The sequence below is a fragment of the Lichenostomus cassidix genome, chromosome 7 (assembly GCF_008360975.1).
Source record: "Lichenostomus cassidix isolate B80296 chromosome 7, HeHo_3.0, whole genome shotgun sequence".
Classification (NCBI taxonomy): Eukaryota; Metazoa; Chordata; class Aves; order Passeriformes; family Meliphagidae; genus Lichenostomus; species Lichenostomus cassidix.
In genome coordinates this window covers 23,020,430-23,044,599 of record NC_139488.1, presented here as the reverse complement: position 1 = coordinate 23,044,599, position 24,170 = coordinate 23,020,430, and the positions used below count along the sequence as shown (strand labels likewise).

Here is a 24,170-nt window from a genome sequence, read left to right as displayed (position 1 = left end):
GATAATCCATCAAATGAGTACAGCAGAGGGCTCAAAGGGCACATGGCATTGTTTATAATGGAATGCACACAGCTCAGCTGGAGTGACATCGCAGCTCTAGTTTGAAAAATGTTGGCATCTTGTCTTTCAAGGACCGTCAGACCTCTTAGTTGCACAGTGCCTCCAAAACCACCTTGGCAGTATTTTTGGTTTAGACTGTACATGTCGAGAAGGATGTGTCCACAGAATTACTGAGGCTGCAGACCTCTCCCTGGAGGTCTCTTGTTGTATCCTGTAAACACAAGAAGATCAGAATGTCCTGCTGGGAGCATAGCAATCCAGTCATTTCTGGATGTCTCTTCTTCTCTACAACTCAGATGCTCCTAATACTGAAAAAGAATCACCACCTCCTGTTGGGTGGCATATCTTATGATGCATGGGAGATTTTAATAAGTTTTTTCTGTGAGTAATATAATCTCCCGGGACTGTGGATACAGGCTTGAGCCATGGAATAAATGTGGCTTTTTGGGCTTGCACTCGTCCTGAGCAACATTCTCCACTCCAAACCGCACCCTGTGCTTGCTGGCGGGAGAGTATAAACAGTCAGTTGGAAACTTCCTCTGGTTTCTTCCCATTTGATTTAGAAATCCCTGGTATGGAGGTACCCAGCAGCACCTCCAGCAGTGACCACCATGCAGGGCATTTCTGAAAGTCACCATAGTCGTGGGTCCAGAGAAGCCTGCAAGCTGCTGGCTTCCCTGAAGCTGTGCCAGGGAGTCAGGCCCTCCAGGGCTGTGGGGCTGTGCAAACCCAGGAGGGACACAGACATCATGTCAGCAGAGATGGATCTCTGCCTGCTGGGTGGTCAAAGGGCTGCCCACGCCCCACTCAGAGCCCACATTTTTATCAGTTCCGTTACAAAGTGGTTCTCTTTTGTTGACCATCCTTCCTCACATGCACACTTAGTCATGTAGTTCTTGGAGTGCCCAAGACAAATGTGTGTTGCTTGGTGTTCTCCTTGCTTCTCTCTGCATCATACAGCCCCACAATTCCTGCCAATTCACCTTCACCAGCTGTCTGCCAGAACATTATTAATTTTCCAGAAATGGTAACCCCTAGTGTTTGGCATCCTGTTGTGCACAGGGCAAAAAAAATGTAATCTTTACTGAAAAAGAAATAAAGAAAGAAAAACAGAAAAATGGAAAGAAAGGAGCAAGGGAGGGAGAGAGAAGAAAAGATGAAAAAAGCCCTTGTCTTTGCCCTCAAAGGCTTTTCTTTTAAAGGTTTTATGAGTTTGCTGACAATGTTAATTTACTGGCATATCCTTCAACACCCTACCTACTCCATAGAAACTTTAGCCAACTTTTAAAACCAAACTGAATTCTAGGGAAAATTCGCAAGATGCACAGAGAAGTAAATTTCAGCTTGACAAGTGTTACACTGATTAGTGGTAGAGTAAAACAAAATCTCAAAGAACAACCTTCTCCCTCACTTCATGTCAAAACCCACATCCTCCTATTTTCCTCCCTCACCTTAAAAATAAAAACAATAAAAAGGAAAATAAAATAACCCCCTTTCTAACCACTTTGGAGAATGAAAGCTTTGAAAGCAAAACAATTCCATGAAATGATCCAACTGCAATTCAAAATAAACTGGCCTCACAGAATAAGTTTGGTTATAATATTTGGAAAAACCACTGCATACGTTCCTACCCGAGGTCTGGTAAAGGGCAGCCACAAATTGTCTGATCACAAAGAAGGAATTTCCCCCTCACTGGTTTGTGGCAAGTGTACATGAGGCTGAGAATGATGTTCAAAGAAGATGAGCTGAGCACAACTTCTGCTGAGTGACTGACCCCTTCTCAGTCTCCACATTAAGTAACCGTAAGAATGGAGTAAGAAGAGAGGAGGAGACACAGCTCCATACGTCAGCTGTGGTGGGAGCCAGCATAGACAGAAGATGCTTAAGATCAGCACTGAGCAGGAAGGAGTCCCTGGAAGATGTTTTCAAGTATCCTGATTATGGCTGATCGGAGCAGAAAGCCCCAGACATTAGCATGAAGAAGTTTCTCACCCCCTGCATCTCTGAAGAACTCACTCAACAGAAGAATTCACAATATGAGGCCCCTTTTCTGTGCTCTCCATACAGAAGACACTGAATATCTTCAATTCCACTAACAATTCACTGTGTCAAGGGGAGATCAGTAGCACATAAGAGACCCTCAAGTTCTTGCTGAAATCATCAGTCCTGTGAAGATTTATTATCTTTCAGATTAATTCAGTACACTGAAAAAGTACCAAAAAAAAAAAAAGTATAAAATAAGTTGGCCATCATCCCATCTTACAGATCTCTGTACAATCCCAGAAGCCTTCTCCTAGAAATTGTATAGGATCAACTGATAAAGCAGAAATGAAATCAACTGAAACAAAAGCTGAGGAGAGGCATCATATGCATCGCATTTGGAATCCTTCACTGTTTTGACTGCTAAATGGGAGGTGCTGTGATTAATCTGTGATTATGTGACTCACCATAATTATGTCTTGTTGAAATTGAATTTATTGAAGCATGAATCATTCCACCCAAAGTAGAACCTAATTGCACGATTGCTGTGGCAGCCATTTAGGGTTTAGAGGAGAGGTTGCTATGTTGGGTGAAGGCTTCCGCTCAATTCAAGCAATGAAAAATTCTGTCTTGTGACTTGCAAAAGAGTGAAACTTGCCTGTGAAATGAGAGGAAAAGAACCTATCCCATGAATTTCCATTTGAAATGCTGGGAAATGCTCAGCCAACCTGGTGGTGAAAAGCTTCCTTAGGCTGAGAAGGTACAGTAAAGATTACTGTTTGACAACAGTGAGCCTGTTGAGAGTATTTGAATGTTGTGTCACTCAAGCCAGAGACCTCCCACTACTTCACTGTTATTTCTGGGCACATGCTCACCAGGACTGGTATATATTCACCATAAACCTGTAATTTCGTCAGTAAGACTAGACTAGAGAATGATGAGCCTGGCACCCCTGCTTTGGATGACACATGCAGGAGGTTGAAGTATGTGGTGTGTCTGTGGAGTGTCTCCCAACCAGAAGCTCTGTATAACAGAGAAAACTAAGGTCAGCTTGGATTTTTTCCCCCATTTTAAAGAAGACATCCACATTTTCTATTCAGCTGTTTGGATTTTTGGATGGAAAAGACTTTTTTTAAATGGGAATTTTTATGGGTAGACTTTTTGTTCCTTTTTTTTTTTTTTTTTTTTTTACCAAGAAGCCACATTTAATGAAACAGTCTTTGTATTCCATTTAGGAGGAAAAAAGATTTACATTTTCTCCTCTGATGTAAAATGGACACTTTTTCCTAGCAGACTTCAGTATAATTATTGCTAGCATACATGAAGGAGTATAAACAATGACTCTCCAGGGTAAGGAGTTTTGTGCAGTTGTTAAATTTCCTGCTCTATTTTTAAAACTCTTGCTGCTGCTGCTGCTGTTGTCTATAACACAGCAGTAGCAAAGGCCCACAATAGCAGTTAAGGTTGAAAGGGGAATGAAAATTGCAATTAAAAACAAAACCAAAGTTAGGAAATATTTTGCAGTCCATAATGCTCAAACAGGCAGAAGAATTAGACAGGAAAGAAAGGATGAAATTTACACTTTTATTTCCCACTTAATGCCCATTCAGATATCTACCACTAGGTTCCAGGATAAAGGAAACAATCCTGCATCATATCACTCAACCTCAGTGCTCTCTGTTAGTACTATTGTTTGCCCCCCAGATATATTTAGCCAATGGGAAGGGGATGCAGGAGTCCCATCTGGTACAACAGAAGATGCCTCTTTGTTGGGATCACATCTGTTTTATGTTCACACTGAATCTTGGAAAGGAGATGTGGAGCCAGGGTGTATGCTTGGCTCTTACAAACTTATTACTTATTTCTAGCAATGCACCCTTGAAAGCAAATATTCAGTGCAAAATAGCTGGCCTTTATGGATGGGGGAAAGGAAATGAATATGATACTTTTTGAGAGATACTATATGAATGTGTTTTTTCACAGGTGTTGCATTAGTTATCAGGGAAGCTCTCCCCTTCAAGAGGAGAGGCTGAGTAAGGTGTCATCTTTTCTTTTCTAGATCTGCCTCTCCAGAGAAGGCTTTCACTTACCCTGTCAAAAAACTTTCCAATTTTCAGTCTGATTCTAGAAACACTAATTCTTGTGTAGGTCATTACGTCTTTTTTTTTTTTTTTTAAGGCTTGTCTAGTTCACCTCTGTGGCAGTCATTTTATTCTCAGGCTCATGCAATCTGCTCCAGAAGAGATTCCTCTTCATCATGGTTATTTGCAGAAACTGCTTTTGTTTGCTCTTAGATTTTTTTTGAATGGAGAGATAGAGTCACTTCTTGTTGTTTCATTGCCAAATACAGATTTTTCAAAATACAAGTAAATTAATGCAGTAGTTGTTCTTTTTGCATGCAAAGGTGACAAGAGGAAATCCTTTGCCTAGAACTGAAGTTGCATTCATGCCTTAGTCAATAACTCTATACATTTTCTGAGTTCCATTCATTCATGGTACAAAAACTTTGCAAACTAATCTTGAGCATGATGCTGTATCAGTCCTGTTTCCACCTTCATGTGTCCATTTCTGTCTTGACATTTCTGAATGCTTAGTGTTTAAAGGAAGGCATGCAAAAAACCTTGCTCCAGGACAACCCACAACTTCTCTTCTGGGGCTTGGAATCCAGTCCCTGCAGCCTCCATGCATGGAATGGCACACAGTCCCTGCAGAAAGGACAGTGTTGCTTGCATGAGGGCAAGCAATAGAAATAAGTCCCCAAGGCTGGGAGGGACACATGTCCTCTGCCTTGGAAGAGCCCTTGATCTTCCTTCTGGTTCTCTGCATCTGTCAGATGTTAGAGTTAGAGCTGCAGAGAGGGATGGATAAACATTGATGCACAGCAGCATTGCAGGCCACAAAGAGGAGAGACGACGGTAATACAGCAGAACTTCTAAAGTCATTCTGCTATTTCATCCTCAAGCAGATTTGTGGATGTATTCCACTTCCAGAGTAAGACGAATGGAAAAAACAGTGACATTTCAAGATAAAAGTAGCTTCAATCATTTTGGCACAACAGTCAGTGGTGGCTCTGACACCTTAGCTAAGAGCACTAGGGTATGAGTCTTGTTGTTTTACTAGTAGTCTGTTCCTGGTCCACACCAGAAGGTCTGAACACCAGCAGTTGGTCATCTTCTCACAGAGCATGGGGCCAGTCTTGATTAGATGGACAAATATTATCTGACCAAGAACTGAGTATTGTCTCCACCTCCACAGGAGTCAATCTGCTGATATCATAAGCAGGTTCCAGTTATTGGCACAACTTTCATCCTTTCTCTTTCTGTGTTAAAATTTTATCTCTCCTGTGTCCGGGAATAAACTGCTGGGTTTGTAGTTCTTGAGTTTCGTGCTAGGCAAATGACACCATTGGTCCCACAGAACAGTTGTCTTTGCTGGAATCAAATACTTATGTATTTCTATCTATCTATTTGTCTTTCTATCTACCTATCTGTCTTTCTATCTACATGTGTTTGCTGAGAAATATATAACCAGACATTCTGATGAGTGTTTTGCTGATTTTATCTGCTTTCCCTTCTTCTTTTCCAGTATAACATTTTCTAAAAGGTGGGTTTTTTTAAAGGAAGAAAAACTCCCTCTAGAAGACACAGACAGAAAAAAGAAACTTTATTTTCTCTTCAAGCTCCAACTGTTATTCATCTGAAAGTTGCTACCTTCCTCCCCACCACCTCTGCAGATGTCTTCACCAAATCAAAACTTTTACTCTAGAGTGCCTTTCCTGGGAAACGGAGTTTAATGTGAGCATGTTGTTTATGTGTCAGCCCGTACGACTTCCAGCTAACAGCTTTGTAACCTGACAGGCAGGAAAGAATGCCTAAAAATATTGTGACTATCATATTTCATCAAAATAAGCAAGTGGAGAAAGGAGAAAGACTTTCTTACTCAGGGATCACACCTTTTATTGAACACTAGAGAATCCACACAAGTGAGAGTCTTTGGAACGAACTTTTGTTTCTTCCTCTACTTATGGAATCACTTTGTCTGTGAGTTGTCACTGCTCCCCCTAATTACAGCCCCTTCCCCTGGGCTGTATCACTTTTTCAGCAAGTGTGAAATATTGCCTTGGAACCTATCATCCCACAATTCACCTTGGGTCTGGCCTGGAGGATTGTGCAATTTCTGCGGTCTGCTCCAGTGCAAACAGGAAAGAGAACCCGAGCCCCAGTTTTTACAATGTGCAGCTTGCGTGCAGGAAACGGACCTGCTCGGCAGCATCTCTGGGATGTTTATTGCTCTGCACTCCCGCCAGCGAGGCCAGGGCCAGTCACTGCTGGTGGAGGGCTCGGAGCCATCAGCGTTCATCAGGCCTCTGGTGGCCCTTCATCCTGCTGGGGGTCAGCTGGAACAGGCCAGAAGAGGTTCTCAGGCACTGCTTGAGGAACACGGGAAGGTTTCTTGTTTTTCCAGAGAGGTGATGTGAATAATTGCAATGCTTCCAGCCCCAAAAAGAATGAGCTCCAAGTTACGTGCCAAATTTATTCTCTTGTTTTCAACAGCAACCCTGTGTCAAGTGCTAATGGCACAGTTATCTGCAGTACAGTTGAGACCATTGGTGAATCCATCTCTGCCCAAGGGATCCCCTTTCTTCACCCACTTGCTACATCTTCTACCCAGCTCAACTGCTCTATGTTACTTTGGTTATGGCACCTTCTGGTGATGAAGTTTCTCTCTCTGGAAGAGAGATGGAGACTTGGGGAATGGGGTTGAAATCTTCAGCCTTTTTGTTAATTCATGCCATTTTTATCCACATGGGATGAAGCCCCATCCTCCATGCAGTGGTGTTTCTACAGTCATTAATAGTACACAAATCAATCCTACAACTCACTAGTGAGTAGTTCATGCCAGCTAAAACAGACAAGCTCTAAAAAAGTCTTTCTCCCACACTTTTCATGTTATCCAAATCCATCAAGGAATAATCTCTTTTTCTGAACTAATTTTTGTATCCATTGACATGTTTGCTTCACAGTCAACTTTACTCAAAGGAGGAAATGGCCTAGTAGCTGTTTTTTACTGCAGACAAGGAATTTGCATTCTCTCCTCTAATCTTTCACACCATGAAAACAGATGTGTAGATGTGGCGTAATATTTTGGGACTCCTTCTTTTAGCTTTCCAGACTCTGTGCCCTGTCACTAGTTTGGTGAACTGGGTCACTCCCTCCCTCTATAGACCTTGGTTTCTCTACCTTTTATAAACTGCATTTGTTTTCCTGGATGAGAGGAAGCCTCAGAGAACACAATATTAATAGCAGCACAAAGACTACCACCAGGTGTACACTAAAATGCAGGAGATTCTTAACCTTGCCTTAGTTAAGGCAACCTTTGTGCTTTGTAGTTTGCACCTACATGCAATTTTGACCCTTGAGCAGTGCTGGGAGATCCACCTGTGTTGGGACAGAAAACTGCCTTCTGCATGCCTTGAGCACCTAATTCAGTCCTGGAGGGCAGAGAGAGCCACCACATGTATTTGTGGAAAGTGAGTGCTCCTATGTGCAGCTGCAGATGTGCTCCTGCCTGGGGGTGAGACCTGAAGTCCAGACACCACTGTCCCAGGACTTTAGGCCACACAGCAAAACCACATGTCAGCCACACAGGAAAGGCAATGAGCTCCCATGAGGGGTTAGGAAGTGAGGACTTTCGAGGCACACAGACCCTTTCCTCAAATGGGCACTGGAGGAGCTACAGGAGAACATGCAATCTCTGAAGTGTTGAGCTAAATCAATCCTGGACACCTAGGATTATGGAGGTATTAGAGCAATGGCTAGAAAAGCAGCAAGCTCTGCTGAAGGCCAATAGAGGGGCAAGGTTTAGTATGTGACTGCAGGCTGCTTTATGACACTGCTTCGTTATTACTTAAATCACAGTGTTGACTCGAGAAATGAACTCAACAGATCTTCCTCGCTTTCCCTCTCCTGACCCCCAAGTTTAAGCATTGGATGACCAGAAGCAGCTGCACAGCAGCCCTACTTTACTAGCACAAAGTATGGCATGTTGCAGTGAAAGCTTACCTGCACTAGGATAAGGTGGTTTTCCAGTGGTATACAGGAATATCAAAACTTTCTGCAGAAAAACATAATTTTAGAGGTAGGAGGGAAATCTGCTTGGATTTCAGTTGCCTAAACTCCAGCCCAAATGTGCCTTTCCTTACAAGATCTCAAAGTGCTTTATTTCTAAATCTGTGTCACGGTGTGTATCTTTACGTATTCTGCAGAGATCAGGCACCCATTCTCCCTCTTAGGACTGCAGATTTCCTAGAAAACTACATATCCCCCAAGGCAAGCAAAACTTGGAACTTTTTGTGACACGTGATGCCACTCCTATTTGGGTAGTTTAATGGGAGATGTAGTCAATCTGATCACTAGCTTATAGAACACAACACATGCTGGGACAACAATTCCCAGGAGGCAACACAATGATGAAGCTGAAATTGAGTGCTAAAATTACCTCAGAGGAAGGGATCTTCTGCAGGCTGTCTCAGGGATGAAGTGCTTCCATTATTTACATTTTAAATGTCAAAACAAGATGTTTTGACATTTACTACTAATAAAAAACACTTTTGACATTTTCTGCAGATTAGAAATTCTGGAATTTTTCTCCTTTTTTTCTTTAACCTCATGTTTGGAACCTAAAACAAATTTTAAAATGTCAGATTTTCCCTTGGGATGGAGATTCATAATTTTTTCTCAGCTCTACTTGTGATGCTTGGAATTACCTCTGAGAGCCAAGGGACCTACAGTCCAAAGAGTCAAACAGTCTGAAGGCTCAGGCAGAAGAGAATTTTCTCCCTTTGTTCTACATTTTGAAACAGTGCTCTTTCTTAATTCTATGCTTCCTTTATCTGATATAGTTTAGCAAAGTAGACAATTCCATGTAATAAATTTCTTCTTTACTATAGAGCAATCCCCTTGTTATTTAACCCTGCCTAAATCGTGTGTAAATTTCCCAGGGAAGAGAAAAGGATCTTAGTGCCGCAGTCAGGTCCTGTGGATGATATTTCTCTTTCTACAGCTCAGGCTGAGGTTCTGTATACCCCATGGCTATTCCCTGGCCAGCCAACAAAGGTCTGAATTCTGAAGATTGGCAACATCTTGTCTGGATATTCCACATCCAACCCCAGTAAAAGACCAGGAATTGACCCTCACTTTCTGCCCTGTCAGCAGGAAGTGCATTACACCTGGGAAAAACTGAAAAGCAATGAAAATCTGCTGACTATTGCACAGTAACAAAGACATGAGAAACACACATCTTTATCCAAAGATTCTGCTAATATAGTCAGGCGTCAAGTCCCTTTTAAACAAGGTTTGGATTTGATACTGGAAGCCCAAAGGAGCTTTTATCTGACCAAGCTTTGTACTTTTAAATAAGAGGAGGGTAGACGAGGGGAGCAGAGCATGTTGCTGGGACAACATAAGAAAAGAGTCTATGAATAAAAAGTGGGAAGTGTGCTCCCTTGTGCTAGCAAACCAAGGCACTGATCTGATTGCCTTCGGCTTGGCAGTGTAAGGAAGACGTGTCTGAGCCTGTGATCAGACCCATGAGGGACTGCTCAAGTTCATTCATCTGCCTTTGCAAACAGGCCATTCCTCCAAGATGTGCCACAGGAGGGGTTAGTGCACATGGTTAAAGTGTTAGCATTGAACATGACATAAGACAGGCCACTCACCCACAACAAAAAGCTGTTGATACTCAGGACTGTTCTGTCTGATGATGCTAACCAGTGGCAGATGCTCTAGGATATGTGCAAGAAACCCCATGAGAAAAGCCATAGGTTGTGTGAAGACTTTTGATAGTCACAATAGCTTGTATCCTACAGCTGTAGGATGTATTTCATTTTTGGTTTAGAATTAACTGTTGCAATCCCAGATGTTCAGGCTCTTACTGAACATGACAAATCTTTGATTGACTATAGCAGTGAGGTAAAATGAATCATGTTTTCTAGAACATACATCCTAAATAGACTCCCTAAATAAATCTGGCAAGGCATATACATACTAAAGAAAAAGTGAGTGAAGGTAAAGCAGGTCTGCTGGCATGCCAGAGTGAGCAGGGAATTATCAGAAAGGGTGAGTAAAGGGACAAGTGCTGTCACCATCTTCCCTTTATAGAAGAACAGTGGCTTTGAAAAGAATCTGATGTGATCTTGACGACTACTTGATAATTTACTAGTGTTGGCTGCAGAGCACATTCCTTGCAGGGTGTTAGCAGCAAAGGATGCTTTTGGATTTCAATAGACTGTCAGAAGCTCCTGTCACTGCTTTGCCTACACTGGGGTATGCAGCATTGTTCATTTCAATTCACTGGGGGACTGAATATAAAGCTGATGTTTAAACTAAACTGGAGCCCTGGTTAGACTATTCCGTTTGGTATTAATGTGGCTACATTCTGATTTACCTTAATTCACTCTGGGAGCAAAGATGATGACTTAAATCATAGGAAAAGAAATGTCTTTGAGATAGAATTTTAATGATCTTAGGGACAAATTAACTTGTCCAAGTATTTTGAGTTAAATAATCTGCTTGGGAAAAAAGCTAATTCAGATTCCTTTTTTTTTTTTTCTTGAATGTTTCTTTGCAAATAAATCTGTGCAGATAATGGTTTTCTCATCCTGTGAAGCTCTCTGAGACTTCAAAATTTTTTCATGTCCCACCACAGGATAAACCCAAACTCTTTTGTAGTGGTTTTGGTTCATTTAGTTGGGATTTTGGGGGATTTTGCTCTCTCTCCCTTCCTCTTCCTGAACAAACAAACAAAAACTATCTCTCTCTGGAAAAGAGTCAGCTGACTAAACCAGCAGAGACATCAGCTGGGGAAGGAGCCATTGCTCTCATTAAGTCAACACAAGCTTAAGACAATCTGTCAACTTTTTATGCTTATGAATGAGACCCAAAAACATCATCCTCCAAATTGAGATCAGGTCATACTTATTCCAAGACATATATCCCCTATATTAGCAGCTGTTCTGAGCTGAAACAATCTACATTTGATGAGAAATTTCATCATCAAGCTGGGAAACCCACCTTTGTTGAATGTTTGGATTCAGTTCATTTTATAATGATGCTTTCCTGTAAAATGATGTGTGGCGAGAAGGTTGGAACAGAAACATTCTCTAAGGAAAACCCTTGCAGTCAACAGTCCAGTCTGTCTGCAAGCTATTTTTCCCTGGTCTGTGACCTTTGTGTGCTGCTACTGCCTATCTCAAGGGCTGTGCTTGCATGTTTGATTTTTATGTCCTCTCTTGTTGGACAGCCTAAGCAATCCCACTCTCTGGGAGGTTTATAAAGTACCATATCCAAGGAGCTCTACTGTCACACTCTTCTACTGACCCAGACCTAAATGAAGAATGTAACAAAAGTCTGAGGAAACCCAAGATAAGGAACTAAGTAATGATGAGTGAGTCTAGACAAAGGTCATTTAAATCCTTAGGTTTGTTTAAGATTGTTGGGCTTAGGACTTGAAGAATATCACTCCTAAATTGCCAATTATTTCTCCAGGACTGATGCACACAAAAGCATTTGGGAAATATATTCCTGATATCAAAGTTCCTGTCAATGTCTATGTAGCCAAAAGAATTAATGCCAAGGATCTAGCATGAGTTTTAAGCCATAAATGAAAAGAAGTAATATGGAGTCTAGTAATCAAACTTATTCTTCTAACTACAGTGATGAAAACATTTTAATTCAAAATTGGAATCTGCAAGTAACAGTAGCAGAAAAAACATATCCAATACAATTCATGACAACTTATGGCAAGTTGTTGATATAGCCTGGTGAATAAGGTTGTAGAAACTCCATTTCTCTCCTCAGTGTGTGTAGCAAAGATGCAAGCATGCATGTCTAAGAAGTGGCTTCTTACTGAAGATGACCAAGGAGAGCTGCCTGCCAAAGCCACTTCACATGCCAAAGCCAACAGCTTGAAGTCAGACGAGAACAGACAGCAGGACAGCTCCTTGGGCTTGTGATTTTGGGTTGTTTGGATTTTTATCTAGAGGAATTAGTATTACTTCAGCCTCACTACTTTGAACTGGTAGATCTTTGTCAACAGGATTGAGAAATAACTAATTGCTCTGAAACTACTTTGGTGACAGAGTTACAAATGGACCCAGTAAAGGAAATCAGTCAGAAATTTGATCATTTAATTCTTCACTGGTTTTGAAGAAGATAGAAATGCCTTATATCCAGCAACATCTGAACAGTGTTGATCAGAGCTCTGACTTTTTATGGAGAGGAGGAGCTGGTGGAACAATGTCATTTTAACAAGACACCTTAATGCTGTTGTCCTGATCAGGTCCAGCTCCAGCTTTCTGGTAGAGTAACACCTGTGTGGTGTTACTCCATATTATCCCTTGGTAGTCCAGATTAGAGTCTCTTCGATGTCCTAAATTCCAGGAATATGGGTCCAAAAAAGACCAGGACAGCTTTGCTAGGGTGGCTTCAGCAAAAACATCAACATCCCTGGTGAGAAGTTCACTCAGCCAAGAACTTTTCAGGGATGCAAACACATTTACTTTATGTCACATTGCACCATGTCCTCATTCAGTCATCCCCTAAATTAGCCTATGACTACATCCAGCTGTGTGTTTTTCTATGATTTTTCACTGGAAGAGACTTTGGGTCACTGAAAATTTAAGCAGAATAGAGCATGAGAGCGCCTGTACTCAGGGGGCAAACCCAAAGGTTCCCAGCATGGGTTGGGAAAGGGGCAGTTTGTTTGGATAGCTGGGGCAGTTGCTTATTCAATGTATTTCTCTCTGTCCATGGTCAGTTTGCAGTGTGCTATAAGACCTTTAGTAAACTTGATGAGGAAGCAGAAATAGAAACAAGACTGAAATTCCCAAGTAGGTCAGGGAGGGTAAAATTTCAATCTGCCTTACTTTATTGGAGAACATGAAGGGACGGGACAGTATTCATGACACAGACTTGGTAAATTAAGATCCAAATTAACAACATTAACAACAAAAAGTTTGGGTGGACTTTTTTTTTTTTTTAAGGAACATTTGGAGCCAAATTTCTAGGAAGGACATCAGAGAATTAGCCTTGCAATTCCTGGTAATGGGAGTCTGGAGACTCTTCCACTTATACTGGGGTTATCTGAATGCTGCTAACAGGAAGGTAGCTAAACATTTGTCTTGCAGCAAGGACAGAAAGAAAAATGAAGCAGGGTTTTTCTTCTCCTCCCCATAAAACTTGAGCATTCATACTCAGAGTAACTGCAGACAGCCCTGGGACCTGTAGAAAAGACTAGAAACTGGCTGTAAACTCCATAACTTAGAGCACATTCCACACTAAAATAAGGAGAACTTAGGAATAACAGAAATAGAAGAATAGAAAGTGCCTCAGCAAGCAAATTCCCAGCACCCAGCTGAAAAGCAAAGGATTGAGAGAATGGATTGATATTTCTGTGTCCAAATGAAGAGAAAACATAAGGGAAGAATAGGAGTGTATAAAAGCAATTGATGCCTTCCAGTAAATCTTGTAATGTTTGTTTGTCAGGAGCAGTTCTGTTCTGCACAGACTGCTGATGACTGTAGTCTTCCCCTTTCTCTTGATGCTTCCCGGTAGGGATGCTCACTCAATGACCTCTTTTGTTTTACAGTGGCTTATGCTTAGGGAGGAAAGCAAACATATCTTCTTATATTCAGTTATTGCGGTGGGGAAGAAAAAAAACCAGTATTTTGAGCTTTAAAGCAAAAGTAGCATATTTAGTATCCTATTTTGGAAGTGACCCACATGAAAACTCCCCTGGGTGTAAAATATTTGTCCAGGATTCCTTACATCTCAGCTCAGGTGTTTGCCTGTTCCATATCCAAGTCATCTGTGGTGTGCGATCATGAATCTTAACTCTCTGCAATTTCAGCTCATGGAAATTGAAACCCCATCGTCTGAAAATCTGATACTTTCAGATCAGCTGAAGCTTCTTGGAAGCCCATACAGGACACAGCTTTAGGGCATCACATCCAAACTTCTCTGAATTTCTAGAAGGAAGGCTTGTATTCAAGGCTGTGGAAGATTGAGTGTACCTCATAAAGAGCATGTTCTTAAAGATCTCAAAGGCAGCAGTGTCCTGTTGGTGATCCCTCATTTTCCCATATGCCACCAAGTTTGAAGAATAAAGATTATTCCCAGATTCTGTGGAAATTCTACTATGAATCTGGGAAAAGATTCTGGTATCCTGCCTAATCACATAACAAATTCTCCAAAATTGTTATCACAGTTGTTGTAACTTGTTCACCAAAATCTGCTTCAGTCTTTGGTTTTTGCTCTCCTGTCAACATGAAGAGTCTAAATGCAATAACTCCTGCTAGGGATTCCCTTCAATAATTACAGTCCTACAAAGGAGACTATCCATTCCTCCTGAATGTGTTCCCAACAGTGTTTTCCCAGCATTTTTATAGGTAATTATATTTACCAAGAAAATCACTGCAGCTTGTTTAACATGAGAAGGAATGAGAGCTCCTTCTTGAAATCCCTGATTTACAAAAGAGCAATTAAGGATGTGCCCATATACCCTACTTGTGCCTTCTCCATTCACACGTAAAAATACTTTAAGTCACATTTCTATAGGAAAGTTGCAATATAGGCTTTTGGACCCTGCAGTCAGAGACCATGCAAACAAATACGAGTTCTCAGCTATCATCACCCCTAGCTAAAATTATAACAACTGAATTATTTCCAATTTACTCAAAGGCAATGTTAGTTGAAAAGATGAAAAGAGTTTATTTTTGTCTTTTGCTTCTTTTATTTAAGTTTTTTCAAAGAATAAATCTTCATTTGCGGGGGTGGAAATTCCTTCTAGCACTTGGTTTAGTAGACACAGGGAAAAAAAGCACACTTTGTCTATTTTTATTTTTTAATAATTAATGTGGTTTGATTGGTCACTTCCCGGGAATGCTTCAGCCTGTTTGATGCTGATGAAATTGTGGTGAAGTTAAAGAAAAGAAGAGGTTCAGCACTTACACAAACTGTCCAGTTTCTAAGGCATCTGGTGTTGGTATGAAAATTAAATATAGCTATCATGCATCACAGATGATGGGACCCACTTTTACTGTTGTGAATCCAGATGCTATAAACCAGACACATCCTGGAAGCTGATTAAGCACCACTTGGTGAGCCTAAATCCAATGAAGAAAACCACAACGTTGTCAGAGCAGGAGCCAGGCATGACTCCTATGGTCATTTTTCAGTTTCTTTTGAGAAAGGACTGATGTTGGGGGTTTCATTGGGCAGAAAAAGGATGTGCCATTGCACAAACATTTGAAAATGCACTTTTTGTGTCATTTATGGCTTGAGAGTGGGTCAAAAAGTCATTGATGAGTGAGGGGACACTTGGGAAAGGTGTATGTAGCAGCGCCAGGCTGCAAGGTGGTGGGTCTGACAGACTGGTGTCCAGATGTGAGATGTGAGCCCTGTTCCCATGGAAGTGCAGTGCAGCTGGGCACCATTAGCCCTGCCTGTGAATGAGTGCCCAAAGTCAGGAACACTTATATTCCAGAAGCAAAGTCTGGTGGTTGAACACCTCCAGATGGATCATTTGAGTAAATTTCTTCCAGTTGAGACTTGACCTGGGCCAGGTTTTAAGCCCATTCTTGCATAAGCACAGTTTGCAAGCACAAATATTTGGGTTTGGGCACAGTGTGCTCTGCACATGGGTCTTTTCAGGGCAAGACCTCTTAATTGCTGCATTTCCTTCTAATGAGTCTGCTGCTTCCCAAGAAGCATTTGCATCTATGCTACAAACCCTCAGCTAGAGTCCTCTCCTGGAACATTGTGTGCTTGCTGCAGGGCCAGAGTGTCTCCTCAGAGAAGAAGCCAACAAGTCCTGAGTGGGTTTTAGACCATGCACCATTGTGTACCACAAAGGTGACTGATGCATCACAATCCATGAGGAGATTTAGTGAGCTGGAAGGCAGAAATAGGTACAATCTGCAGTGTGCCCATAAGGAATCCAAGTGGGTGAAAGGATTGACATTGTCCCGGTTGCTCTCTGCACTCTGGTGTGAAAACAGTGTAGATATGGACAAAACAGGGTAGGGGAAAATCTGAAAGCTGCTCACCACCCAATGGACAATGGAAAGCTATCTAAGGTACCAAGAAGAGTATCATCAGCCCCAGCAGTACCAAGAGAAGCTGAATCAGATCTCAATCCATCAGCTGTCTATCTTAATGAAAGCCTGAGGGAATGAGCATTTAGCATGTCATTTCAGGCTGCTACTCATGATCTCAACATCTCTTTCTTTAGTTCATCTTTTTCCTTAAAATATAATTTATAAGAGTCCAGTAATGGCAGTATCATTTCTTTCCAGTTAAGATATCTGGAAAGGCTTCTGCAGTTAGCGTAAGTAGTAAATTGCTGTGATATTCAAAGGTAATTTTTCATCAGTAATGTCTTTTTTCTTCATCTGTATGTCTCATTTTTTCACCCAGCTGTAATCATATGAGACTCATTTATATTCTTCATTCTTGGCTAGATATGGCACATTTACCATGAAAAATTTCCTGATTTTCAGACAAGTCCAAGAGTGACCATCAGATTTCAAAAAGGTGGTTTTGGGTGTTTTTGTGTTGTTCCTCCACAACTTTCTAATTCCACAGATTGTTTGTTTCAGTGCAGAAGGGACAACAAAATAAAGAACCAAGCCAACAAACAAAAATAAATACACTCCCCAACCTTCCCAGTGATATTCCTGGAGATGAAGAACACCCAACACTCTGGTCCTCTAGTGTCTGTCTAAAACAGCCACAGGTTCAAACACAGTTGTCAGCATTACTCTGCTGCATTGACAGCTTGGGGATTTCATGTGGCATCGTATTTCTGGTAGCAGTTTCCTGGAGAGTGGACCTGAGCTCCTGAGAGACATGATTGCACTGTGCGCTTGCCGTGCTGCAGAGAGTGTGTCTGCTTGGGGGTGATCCAGGTGTCCATCTGCACTCAGACTCCCTGCTCCAGAGGCAGTTGTCTCCCTGCTTTCAGGAGTTGAAAGATCAATGTCTCCATGAAGAACACTCTGTACACCTAGAAACTAATCAACTTCTGCCTCATTTTACAGACAGGTGTTCCTGACCCTTCTGCATGGCTCACACATACAGAGTCCCACGTGGCTCCCACTTCCCAGCCATCCAACGTGAGCTGTGTGGGATGTCCAGCACTGGCTTCACCCACAGTGAGCCCAGCCAGCCACCTGCCTAAGGGTAAGCCTCCCTTCTCATAATTCTCAAGGCAATGGACCCTTGCCACAAAGGCGCTCAAAATATAACTTGGTGTGTGTTCATCTCTGAAGGGACAGGAAGGCAAACAACCACACTGGTTTAGCTGACAAGGAGCAGCTTTGTCACATGAATACAGCACCATTCTGCTGAACTGGAACTTCCACACATGGGATCCTTTCAGGACCACGTTGGAGTTAGGCTGGTGTTATGTGTCTGCTATGAACGAAACCCATCCCTGTTCCAAAGCCAGCCTGCTTTTATGCTGCCATGGTAAAAAAAGGATTGTTTTCTTCTTGCAGCCTGATTCAATTTTAAACCAAATTTTTATAGCTCCTATCTGTATCGGCTTCCAGTAAAACTATTCTCATCTGAGCAAAAACTGTTTTGAGGAAGTTTTACCACAAACCCTTAAATACTTTGATATGATAGTGTCTTTTGCACTGACAAACTCAAGGTTAAAAATAGAGTTTACGGGCTTAAGTTTGGCATTCAAGCTGACTTTAAATTGTAAAGCAATTTAAAGTCAGCAAAATAGCGTTTAAGATATCCCAGATCCTTGGAGGAACAAGTTAAATAAATAAATAAATAAATAAATAAGGAAAAAAAGCTAAAGAACCACAACATCAGGTCAGATGGTAATGTACTGCTGCCAAGCCTCCTCCATACAAAGTCATTGCAGATGCTTCCTGGTCAGTGACAGTCTAAACAAGCAGTGAAACACTTACAGCTGCAAGCCTGCATGCCTATCCAAAACAGCCTTCTGGAAGGGAAGGTGCCTGGTTTCAGAGAGGACTCTGATGAAGTTAGGCAGGATCAGGGCAAACCTGGAGTTAAGAGAAATGGTTGGATGTGGAAATGTGTGGGTCTTCCCAGAAGGGATGGTGAGAGCAGTTTATTGATAGTTTGCTGGTCCTATTTGCACTGTTGCTCACAGAGTTTGTAGGGGATTCACACCAGCTAGACAGAGGGAAAAAGAGGATTTTATTTCCTGTGATCCATATGCCCAGTTCTGTCCCTTTTTAGTCATTTTTCTCCCAGTGCTTTGCAGCTGAGTTGTAACTGGAGACAGGGTGTTGGGACCAGCATCCTGGTGGTGCCAAAAGTAGTGAGTATTTCCCCTGGAGCCCAGCAGGTGTGAGGTACTCATGCCATCCAGATAAATCCCATTGCCAGACTTGGCTTTTTGAAGGATTTTTTCTTCCCATTGCTCAGATCTGGCATGGATTCTTTTAAAGAGATTTTGCTTTTCACTATGAAGTAGGGATATAATCTGTTCTTCAGGACTCTTATCATAATAAACTCCTCCCTGGAAGGAAAGGTGCCAGGAGCACACTTTATGCTCTCACCCTGAGTGCATGATGGTCCTCAAATTCTTTCAGAATTTTATGACAAGGCCTTAAATTTCAAAAGCACACATGTGGATTGTACTGGAAAAAATGCACCATTTCTGAAGATACCTTTTGACTACAAGTTTCTACATGGTGCCTTGAAATTATCATGATGGGGAATTTTTTCCATCCAATCTGCTTTTTTTCTGTCCACAGTTTGTGGCAGTTTGTTGTAGTGGCATCCCATCATCACTGAAAAACCTCAGCAAAAATCAGGTTGATGATGTGCACGAAACTCAGTGACTTTATTAGAGACTGGCTTTGGAGCACTGGTCACTTGCACAAGGCTTCTATTACAGCACATGCTGTTCTCAGTTGTTTATGACTTCGCCAAAGCTGAATGTTTGGGTTCAGGTTTTCCGTGCTGGATGTATCCCTTCAAGCTGAATTGCTCTTTGTTGTTCCTCTTCCACCCTCTCAACACTTTTCTCATCTAAGTTGACCTTACAAACATCTGAAAGAAGAAAAGCCACACAGTCCCCGTTTTTCAGGCCTGGGTCTGAGCAATACTGAGGAGAGTGTGTCAATAAGCATTGCTCCACAGAAGGAATTATACCACTTGGAAAACGTCAGGAAGGAAGTTCTCAGAGGAGCCAAGAACCACAATCAGGTTTCCCTAGCCAACAAACTGTGTCCTAAATCTCACGGGTTTTGCTCTCCTTGTCGCTTGCTGTAGAACTTACAATTTAAAGGTTAGGATGACATGGGTGTCAGAGGAGTCAGAAACTCTGGATCAGTTGGGTTAGGGGATCTGTGCTCTACAAAGAGATTCCCTTGAAGGACTTGTATGGGAAATGTCTTGTAATGTGGTATTTCTGTACACTAACCCTGTACTCATGTGCTGTCCCACAGCCATCTATGGTATCCACTCTGCCTGCTGAATTTCTCAGTGATAAGCCCAGAGCCCTGCCAAACACAAAAAAAGTAATAAAACCCCTTTCACAGGAAAGAATTATTTGGCAGCAGGTAGAGGACAAGGACAGAAAAAAGGAGGGTGACATCAAGATAACAGAGCACAGCCTAACATGAAGATAACAGAGCACAGCCCAACACAGCACCTGGCCTCTCCATGCAGAGCTCTCAGGTGTCCATCAGTACTGCCCCAAGGTGTTTAATGTGTCTCAGGAAAATTGATAACATAGCCTCCTTGGCTGCCCTGCTTTCTCTTCTTCTATGCTCTGGGGATGGCCAGCTTGGACCTGGTCTTGCAGTTCTTACTGAGGCTTCCTGGGAATGGAGCAGAAAATACACATCCAGAAGCCTGGTGGAAGGTCTGAGGGAACTTTGTGGGACCTATAGAAACATTTTGGTGGTAAAACAGGTCTCAGCCACCTGCACATCTAGGTGGAAGGCTTTGAGAATGGCTAACCAACTGCTGGAACGAGGTGCCAAAACTTTGGGTGTTTCAGAAGAGACCTCTCCAACGTGTGAGGAAAGTGCTGCCAATTTAAAGTTTTTCATATGAGAAAGTTGAACAAAGCTGCCTGCTTTCTTTCCCAAATAAATAAGATATGATTTGGTTTAGTTTAGAAATCTGTAATGACCCACCATCCTTTGAAAGCAAAGCAGAAGTTTCTTTAGAGGTTGATTCAGAGCAGGAGCCTGATTTATTGTGCTCTACATCACCAAACTCCCCACTGCATCTGACAGACAAAGGCAATTAAATGTCTGTACATGTCTGGAGCTGGATGCTGGGACATGAATGCCCTGCATAGATTAAGTAGGTCCTGTTCTAACACATTTCCCACTAGCCTGTGCTCCTCTTGAGGCTGTAGTGCTTTTCTTCATCCTGCTCTCAAAGGTGGTTGTAATTTACACATAGATAAAGGATAAAGGCAGGAAGCCTGGTCAGTTATTTCAGTTACATTAAATCAACCCTTTTTCTTGGTTTCTCTCTTTATTATTATGGTCAGGAAGCTTTGAGGACTCAAGGTCCATCCACAAGGATACCTGAATCTGTACATCACTGCACAGAGCAAGGAGTCATTGGAGAGAACAAGGGATTGTCGCTAAGAAACCAGTGGAGATGATGGTCTGATATGAATTGCCATCTCTGCCTTGTTCCTTTTGCCTGGTACACCAGCTCAGAGGGGGTGTTGGATCCATCTCCCTGATCTAGTGCTGATGTGGCATCACCAGCCATAGAGAAAGCTTCAGCCTGGCTGCTAGTCAGAATCACCCAGCACAAACTGAAGGAGACAGTCCTGCTCCAGCCACACAATATTTGACTGGAAAGCTCATCCAGCTGAAACTGAACTGCTTTTATACTTCCACTAGCTGTCAACCAGATCAGTTCCCTGACTGCATTCATCATGGGACCACAGGGATGCCTCTGTTGCTGTAAGAGAAGAGAAGGGAATGGGAGAAATGTGGGATAGGTTGATTTGCCCCTGAAGATTTATGATGTCTTTGCTTGCCCTGACTCAGGGTAGTGGTCAGAGACAGACACATCTCTGTGGCATGCTCCATCTCCAGAACAATACAGTTCTGTGAAATTTCCTCACTTTGAAAATACACCAATGAACTCTAGTTCAAATTTAAAATTATATATAAATCACAGCATTTTTTGGCTTAAAATACAATGCCTTACAAAAAGAAGGCAAATTTTTAAAAGTTCACTAATCCAGCCAAGGACTGTAATAAACTGTCAACATCAGTCTTGTTCACTTCATTTTGGTGTCTTGCTAGTCCTTACAGAAAGGCTCTTCAGCTATGATGTCCAGGCTGGTGGTCTGTGGAGATTTTTCTTTTACTGTGATTCTGTTTTTTCTATCTGAATCTGATAAACCTCTTTAAAAGGAGTCAGAACCCTATGGGATGAAATGTCAGGCTTGTCTTCATGAAATATTGTGCTCTGAATTGACCCACCACAAGCCAGCTCCATGTGGGATCTAATGCAGTTGTTTTAGTGCATTGCTGAGCCCAGCTAATAAGAGCTTTTGAGAAATAGATTATATTAGTTGCCACTCAGCACCTTGTGTTTGCATTTCCATGGCTTTTGGATGAGTTTGGAGTGTGGGCAAATCATGTCCTGCCTGCTTGCAAAAGTCTGTGGATCCATGTGCATATATATCTGATCACGTAACTGAATTCTCTAGGTGACATGAAAATCCCTGCCCATAGCACAGGAAGGATGTAAGAAGCTACATAGTCTTTGCCTTCCTGAAGTGCTGGGGCCACCTTGAATGGAAATATGAACATGAGAAAATTTCCTGAGGGAAGGCAGGACCAAGTTGGGGTATTTCAGAGTTACACAGGTAACATAAAACTGCAAGAAAGCTATAAAGATTTACGGACAGAGTGTCCTCTGTTCCCAGGTAAAGAAAAACAAGTATTTCCACCAGAAAAGGAGGAGGAAGGGGAAAAGCATAGAAATACAGCAAGAGTGCCATAAATTTAATTTCAATTAGGGCTGTGATACAGAGGCAGCACATGTGGCAGCTCAGCTTGGTTTTCACAGTCCCATACCCTGTTTGTTTGATTTTGGTGGGTTTTTTTCCTAAGATGCTGCTGTCTCCTGAGCCACCCATGCCCTAACCATCCCTGTGACATAATGCTTCTATGTTAATCCGTAGTTGCCATCCCACATATTTGTGCCTGCTTCCTGCACCCTGCGCCAAACCCACCTTGGTTTTGCTGCTACACAGTTTCAGCCTTCACTCAGCTACACCGGTTCTTGCCAGTACAACTTGTCATCAGCTCTAAGGTCAGTTCCTCACCGACATCCCGTTCACACGTCATCAGGCAGCCATGGGCTCCAAGTTAAATCCAACCCTAAAAAAGAAAGGGCTTAGCAGTGCTATAAAAATTAAAGAGTTGCCTTTGTTTGTCTTCATCACCTTCCAGGTGACATTCTACTGAGAGCAGCACGTCCTGGTGTGAGCCTTGTGCCCATCAGGAGCACTATGTGGCAGGCAGATCTAGTCCAGGAGGCAATCAGCATGGAGTGAAAAGACCACAGCTGCTGTAGCAAGAGACAACATTTTTGTTCAGGCTTTTTCTTACAGCAGGCTGTGTCCATCCAGTGATATTTCATTTACCACTTCTTGATTGTCTTAGGAATGTTTCAGACAGTTGTTCAACCAGTAGCTGGTTGTCAAAGAAGACACCAAAGCCAATCTCTCCTTGCCAAGGTTTGACTCCATCCCAGCCGACTTGATTGTTGCTCAAAGTGAGTGGCACATTTTGATTGCAATCCCACTAACAAGAGGTTGTGGTCACCCCAAGTTAATCTCTGACTTGCAGGAACAGGGCAGGGTGCACTAAGAGGAGGCAGTGACAGTGAAAAGATAGAGTAAGAGTTTTGTCTCAGTCATCAGACTATCCAGGATATAGTTTATAGGTTAAGGGAAGTCTACAGTGATGTTTTCTTCCTTCTTGTTCCTCCAGGAGAATGTCTTGGTCAGAACAGACATTCAAATGACTACAGAGCACCGAAGGGTTCAAAGCACTTTGAGACAGCAAACAGATTGGAGACATTCATTTTGCCAAACAGAGGACAAAACACCAAGGATGGGCTCATTGAGATTTTGGATGCAGATTATGAAATAAAAGTCTCTCAAAGGGCTAGTCTTCCATCACCCCAGGACCCACTCTTCACATGTCTCCCTCCCCTGGTAATCAGGGAGGTGTCCAACCTCTGATACTATATGCACTATTCTGAATTTCTAATCCCATCACCTCACAGGTCTGGCTGAAACTACTCCAGTGGGAGTGATGGAGCAGCTGCTCCTTTCTCTTCCTCCTTCCTTGAGCCCCAGGCAACAGAGCTCATGGCAGTGTCCCTGAGCTCAAGCCATGAAGAATCTGTTTTGCTGCTCATGGATAGTTCCCTCCGGCATGGAGAAGTGAGTTTTACTCCTTACAGCTTAATCAGGCTTCAGATGAGGCATCAACCCTAAAAAGGAGGCATGTCAGGGCTAAAGACCAGAGACTTTGGCTACATCCCAGCATGGAAGCAGTCCCTACAAGAGACTTGCTGCCATGCCCCAACTGATGTAAGCTCACCAAGCTCTGCACTCAGATGCTGCAGCTTTTTGTCATGCAAACCTAAGCACACCTTCCTTGTGCACCTTTCTGCACAGACAAGCAGGTCTGAACTTCTGAGTGACCCAATGGTCACACTGGGCAGTGCATTGTGCCTTTGCTCACATACCATCGACCAAGTCACTTTAACGTCACACAGAGGAGGGAGAGAAAACAACCTCATAGTTCCAGGTTTGCTTGGGAGTGATGCATACCTGGAAAACTGACCTGAGACCTACAGCAATCTGACCAAAATACAAGGCCCCAGAACCTGAAATAGATGGAACCTGCTGAATAAGATTCCTTAGTCCTCCACAGCAGGGGATGGCCTCTTACTGCTGGTTTGCAAGCACCATTCTCCACCATGCAAGGGGCTGCTGCTTCTGTGTGTAGCTGCCTGTCACTGCTGAGCTCACTGTGGGAGTGTGGCTGCAAACGTGCTGAAAAGCCAGCTTGTAGG

At 42.5% G+C, this 24,170-nt stretch overlaps 1 long non-coding RNA gene across 1 annotated transcript in view; it reads right to left on the bottom strand.

Annotated features, from left to right (window-relative positions):
• Nucleotides 1-6,559: 6,559 nt before the first annotated feature.
• LOC146434798 (uncharacterized) overlaps nucleotides 6,560-24,170 on the bottom strand; it is a 31,346-nt gene continuing 13,735 nt past the window's right edge. Inside the window, exons 2-3 of the long non-coding RNA XR_014853292.1 lie at nucleotides 8,103-8,150; nucleotides 6,560-6,768 (exon numbers count right to left, since the gene is read on the bottom strand). This is a non-coding gene — a long non-coding RNA (uncharacterized LOC146434798). The remainder of the gene's footprint in view (nucleotides 6,769-8,102; nucleotides 8,151-24,170) is intronic.